At 43.4% G+C, this 6488-nt stretch overlaps 1 long non-coding RNA gene across 2 annotated transcripts; it reads left to right on the top strand.

Moving 5' to 3' along the window:
- The first annotated feature begins 2015 nt into the window (after positions 1-2015).
- Positions 2016-6228, top strand: LOC103641476 (uncharacterized). Of its 2 annotated transcripts, XR_002265629.3 has the most exons (5): positions 2016-2486; positions 3661-4201; positions 4472-4635; positions 4722-5224; positions 6170-6228. It is a non-coding gene; the product is annotated as an uncharacterized lncRNA (long non-coding RNA). The 2 variants fall into 2 exon arrangements; XR_560344.4 differs by lacking the exon at positions 2016-2486 and having other exon boundaries at positions 3567-4201.
- Positions 6229-6488: the final 260 nt, after the last annotated feature.

Below are 6488 nucleotides of genomic sequence, written 5' to 3'. Positions count from 1 at the left end.
CTGGGACCAAGTCTCACACATATGATGCATAGTGGCACAGGATCGAATGTCACATCTTTACTATATAACAGGAGTTCTATACAAAATAATTAAATAATTACATCATATGAGGAAACGATCCAGCAACCCAAAGTTGACTGGGAGACGACGGCCTAGATCTCTCACGAACCCATCGCAGCATCCTCCTTGCGCCTCATCCTGCGGTACCTGTTCTTGACCTGTGTGGGGGGGGTGAGACAGCAAGAGTGAGCTCACATACGTTCATCGCTCAACAAGTTGTGGGGAATAATGTGCATGAACTCGCCAAAGGTGGGAGCTCACGTGAAGTGTAAGGCTTACCAAAGAGGATGGTTAGAGCTGAGCATTGCTTTTAAAGTTGGTCAAAATTTTATTAGCAATTACTAAGTATAAGTAAATACCAACCCAATTAAGTAGTAGAACAAAAGTAACATCATCACCTGCGATGCAATGCATATGACAAATTGAATTTAGTTCCATAAATTAATCATCAGAGAGTCCTGAGCTGCTCATGACCGTGAGCTCGGCTAGTATACCAGTTTTACACTCTGCAGAGGTGGTACCCTTTACCCACAAGTCATGTTACCCATCTGCCAAGGGATCGCGACTTCCCATACACCTCTACCGAGGAGGCGAGGCAGGGTAACACTACGAGGCCTTTACAAAGTTCCACTAGCTTCAGAAAACCCGCTACAGTTTATAGGAGCTCCAATGCAGGAATCCCTTGCAGGACCACCATCGCAGCAAAATCCTCCCGAGGGCCTCCCTACACTGACCACTCCCCTACTGCTCTTGCCCCTTTCGGGTAAGGTAGTCCTCCACTAGCTTTCCTAATTAATCAGCCAAGGGCGTCCATAAACCCTTGTGGTGGCACGTGTTTCTCAAGTTAAGCTCTATGTTCCAATTAACATTAATGATCTTGACATGAACAGTGAATAACAACGGATAACAAAAGTATAATCATGAATAATGTGTATCTCAATGCCCAAAACCACATATAGCACTAGCAAGTACTACCCAAAAAGTTCAGTGGTAAACAAGGCATAAAGATAGACAAACTAGGGTAACCTATTAGGTCCCATCAAAATTAACCTATGCAGATCATTATGATTAATTAGAACATGAGTGGGTAAAAGAAGTGATCAAGGGCACAACTTGCCTGGGACTTGAGATTCCAGGTACCAACTTGCTTTTTAGATGACACGTGTCCTCGCTCTAGTCGTAGCAATACAAACAAACATTGTATAGGCAAAATTAACATTACACCAAGCATGTAAATAAAATACACAGTAATAATCTAGACATTAAAATAAGATCACAGGAACTGGAATCATTAAATTTGGGGTTATAGATTTTAAGTTATGGATTTTCTAATGTTTTATGTGCTTAATACAAGATTAAGTGAAAGAATAATTTTAATGTGTTTGTCATGTCAGAACAGAGGCACTAATGGATAGACAATATTATTACAAAAATTTAGGAACTGGAATGGACCAATTTGGAGTTCATATGAATTTTCTACAAATTAAACAAGTTTCTGCAATTAATTTGATACTAAAAATCTATTTCTAATTTAATTTCCCTAGTTTTCCTGCTCTCTGGACTGGGCGCATGAATAATCAAAAGGTCAGGGGCTAGTACGGAAAATTCCTAAGACTCTGGCAACAGACGTCGAGGACGGCGGGTTGGTTTCTAGGAAGTTCAGGGACTCTTTAGCAAAATATTCACTACAAGAAACTGATAAATGTTCGTGGGTAAAATTAAGAACGTGGGTACCCACGTTCTTACTTAAGTTAAGTTCATGGGTTATGTTAAGAACGTGGGTACCCACGTTCATAAGTTAAGTTCGTGGGCCCTAGAGAAAACCGTCGAACTTAACGAGTTAAGAACGTGGGTACCCACGTTCTTAACGTAAGTTCGTCGGGCTTGTGCACACCGTCGAACTTAATCCCGAAAACCTAAATCCAAAAATCTCACGCGCGCGGCTCTCTCTCTCACCCTTGTCTCATCCCGCCCACACACGCGCGCGGCTCTCTCTCTCACCCTGTCTCATCCTCTCTCACCTAGCGCTAGACCGAGCCGCCGCCACGCCACCGCGAGTCGAGCCGCTGCCACGACCGGGCCGCGCCTCCGCCGCACCACCGTGACCGGGCCGCGCCGCCGCGAGCGGGCTACGGCACCGCGACCGGGCCTCGCCGCCGCGAGCGGGCTACGGCACCGCGACCGGGCCTCGCCGCCGCCCGGCTCGCCAGCTCGGCCCCAACCTGCCCGGGCCGCGCCGCCACCGCGACCGGGTCGCGCCTCCGCCGCGCCATCGCGAGCGAGCCTCGTCGCCGCCCTAGCTCTCCAGCTCGGCCCCAACCCGCCCCGGCTCGCCAGCTCGGCCCCGACCGCCCCTGCTCGGCCCCAACCTCATCTCATTAGTATTCAGAGACACAACTAATTGGTTTCAGTGTTTTATATTTTAGGTACGATCTCTATACTGCATTCTGATTCATGGAAAAAATTTGTTCTTAGGTTCTTGTGTTGTATATAAAAAAATAAATATCCCCCTTTGCACGGCGTTCTAGCACTTATGTGTGTGTTTCTTTGACTGAAATAGTAATTACCAATTTATCAAAGCCATGATTTGTTAATGTTCTTTAGTAGCTGTGTAATTATCAAAATTTAGTCAGATAACATAACTGATTGCTGATTGATAGTTATAACCATATCTATGCTCATCTTACATATATGTATATCTGAAATTACCTCCCCCTGCTATTCTTTTTGGGAGTTAGGAAGTGAATTTTGGTGTTAAATAAATTTGAACTCTTGAATGTTAGACCACAATCCGATTAACTCGATTTTATTGGGTCTAGTGCATGTTGTCGCTAGTCTAAGTTTTTCTTACCTGGATTTGCTTCAGATAAAAAAGGTGACACCATCACTATCACGGTTCGGGAAAATTGTCGGCGTAGAGCTTGCAAATGACTCACAACGGGACCAGTGACCTGCTATTGAGAGCTTCGTACTCTTTTTTAGAGTAACTGGCCACATATGAGTGACACTGTTGTGTTTCTGTATCCCATAATCAAGTCTGAATGGCTTATGGTTCTGTTACATTTTGGCTTGACAGCCTATAAATGCTGCAATGGAAGTTTGACCGTTTAAGGAGAATATGTTATGATAAACTAGTAGGACAGTTCAAGGTGAAAAGGTCGCTAGTGTGCTTGCACATTTACAGCAAGTCAGTGATTAGAATATAAAGAGGAAATCTACAGGAATTTCGTAGGAAGAGTCCACGATTGAAGTAGCATGGATGTTTCCTTATAAGGTTTCAATGGCATTCCTATGTTGCAGTATTGAAAGAATTACTCTTGACCTTTGTGGCTTCGATTATGATCAACAAAATAGGGTGTTCTAGCTTCAACAGAGAATGGAGTCAATATTCGTATATTTTGTCCAGAGTCTTATCTACTCTACTCTCACATGTGCAAAAGTTCTTTTTGCAGAACTGACAAGTTTTTACGAAAAAACTTCAGTATTTTTGTGATGGACCCTGTTGTGATCTACCTATATGGGCTTCTGTATTTCTTATTCTTGTTGACTCACGCTGCAAATAATTTTGTATTCCATGACATTCATAGTTCTCACATGCAGGCTCCTTCAGTCAACAATCAAAACCATCATGACACTATGCAAAAATATAGCTCAAATCAAACCACACCATCTAGCAATTTGAAGACTGAAAATAAACCTCTCTGTTCACGGGAATCGAGTCACACAGCACATGCTTCAATTGCTCCAAACCAAACTGTTTCGATAGTTTGTCCGTCTGACAACATGCCTGCTGAAGTTGGTACATCAGAGATGCACCAGATCAATAGTTCTGAAAATGCTACCCAGGAGACACAAATTGAAAATGTAGCTGAAAAATCAGCAGAGGATGGCTATAATTGGCGTAAATATGGACAAAAGCATGTCAAGGGAAGTGAAAATCCTAGAAGTTATTACAAGTGCACGCATCCTAATTGTGAAGTTAAAAAGCTATTAGAGCGTTCGCTTGATGGCCAAGTTACTGAAGTTGTTTATAAAGGGCGTCATAATCATTCTAAGCCCCAACCAAATAGAAGGTTAGCTGCTGGTGCAGTTCCTTCAAGCCAGGGTGAAGAAAGATACGATGGTGTGGCAACTATTGAAGGTGAGTGTCCCATGGTTTTCTGTAAATATATTGGATTCTGGTGAATTGCAATTTCACCTTGAGCATACTCATATCTAGTTTTGCATTATGAAGTATTTGCTTGCTCATTTTGCATGTCTGTTTCAATTACTTTTTTAACAATTTAAGTTCTGACTTTTCAAATTCTTGAGAAGGAATGGTTTGAATGCACAATGATGATTTGATAATAAGTTTTCAAATGTTTACCTGTTACATTTTGTTGGGTCTGACAATTTTTCTGTTAATATGCAGACAAGCCTTCAAATATTTAGACAATTTTTCTGTAACCAAGTACATTCAGCTGGCATGATTGACACTGTTCCGGGTCCAGCTAGCGATGATGATGTTGATGCTAGAGGTGGAAGATCCTACCCTGGGGATGATGCTAATGATGATGATTTGGACTCGAAACGCAGGTAAAAGATAGTTTGAACTTTGGACTCACTATGCTCTAAGGGTTTTCTCCTGCCAATTGCTAATGCTGTACTCCACAATTATGTAGCTAGGAAAATGGAATCTGCTGGTATCGCCGCCGCCCCGGCTCGCCAGCTCGGCCCTGACCGCCCCGGCTCGCCGCCGCCGCACCACCGCCCCGGCTCCGCTAAGCTCGGCGTCGCCGCCGCCACACCAGCAGGCCGCGCCACCAGCAGGCCGCACCACCCCCAGCAGACCGCGCCTCCGCTCAGCTCGGCCTCGGCGCAAGCTCAGCTCACCACCGCCCCACTGCCCCAGCTCGGCCTCGGCGCCACCACCACCCAGCTCGGCCTCGGCTCGCCGTCCGCTGCCCAAGCTCGGCCTCGATCGGCTCGCCAGCACCGCCGGCCTCGATCGGCTCGCCAGCGCCACTTATGTGAATTTGTGAACTTATGTATTTCGACTTATGTGAATTTGTGAATTTGCAGATGTTGCCATGGCTAGACCTTCTGACATTAGGACAGTGCTGGCATCCTATCAAGGTCATGATGTTGCTGCTAAGTTTATTGAGCGTTCAAAGGAACACCAGCGGTAAGCAAATATGGCTATACCTTGTTCTAGTTTTTGTTGCAAGACATCATGTGAATGTTCATGACATTGAATCTGTGCAAGTTGCTATAAGGTTACAATAGTTTGGGTTTGATGTGAGTCTATGAATGAATCACTAATTTGTGCTACAATCTGACATGACATATTTTGCTTCTTTGCATTAATGCTTCTAAAAGGAAGTGTCTTTAATATTGAACTGTGTTGTACTCCCTCCGTTTTAAATTCTAAGTTGTTTTGTTCTAGGTACTTTATTGCCCATGTATATAGACATAACATATATCTAGGTGCATAGCAAGATCGATGTATCTAGAGAAGCCATGACGACATATAATTTGGAATGGAGGGAGTAATTCTTCAATGGAAGTGGCTCTAATTATATTAAAGAAAGATGTTGTAAGTTCCTAATCATCTCCCACCAAATTTCTCATGTGGATAGGCTGGATATTTAAACTTGAACTGAATTTATGACATTGCATTAAGGGATTAGTTGTGCTTGACTGGTCTTCAAAGTGATATGTGGCCCCTCTTTCACTATGCCTGATTTCACCAATACCTGAAAATATAAGAAAAATACAATGTCTACAGGTCTGGCCTTTGAGTATATTTTGACCACCAGTAGGCATGTTTAGGCTCAGGATCTGAACCAGATCATGTGATAAATTAACAGGTCTGGAGTTCAGACTATTTTAGTTTGGATTTTGCAAACACCACAGGACTCCCCCCTCTTTACAGATAAGCTGTAGTATGCTTTGAGAAACAAAGCCACTCGCTCGCTGCAATGCCAGAAGTAGCCAACCTTGTGCGCTTTTAGGTGTGAGCTACAATAGCCTTTCTGGAATTTAACTATGTGGTGCATATAATATTTTGGTAAGCTATACAGATGATCAGGACTGTTAGCCTGACGACATTAATCTTCCCATCTCACAGGCGTGTGCAGGAACAGAGCAAACTTGGGCGCTTATGGCGACGGTGATGGATCCTGTAAGTTCAAGATTACAGTAATTGTTTCTGAATTCTAGATTTACAAAAAGAGGATATGTGTTTCCCCAATAGCCCTGTTGTAATTCAGTGACTATGAACCTATTTAATTGAGATAGTGACTATGAACCTATCTGAAATCAACCTACAGATTCCAGTAACAGTTACACTAAATCATTTTCTCGTCGAGCTTAACACGAGACAATCCCTGCTACAGTTACACCTATAATCTAATTAAAGCCGAATCTCTGATCAGTGCACAAGCTAT

The sequence above is a fragment of the Zea mays genome, chromosome 10 (genome assembly GCF_902167145.1).
Source record: "Zea mays cultivar B73 chromosome 10, Zm-B73-REFERENCE-NAM-5.0, whole genome shotgun sequence".
NCBI lineage: Eukaryota > Viridiplantae > Streptophyta > Magnoliopsida > Poales > Poaceae > Zea > Zea mays.
This window is presented reverse-complemented; position numbering and strand designations above follow the sequence as displayed.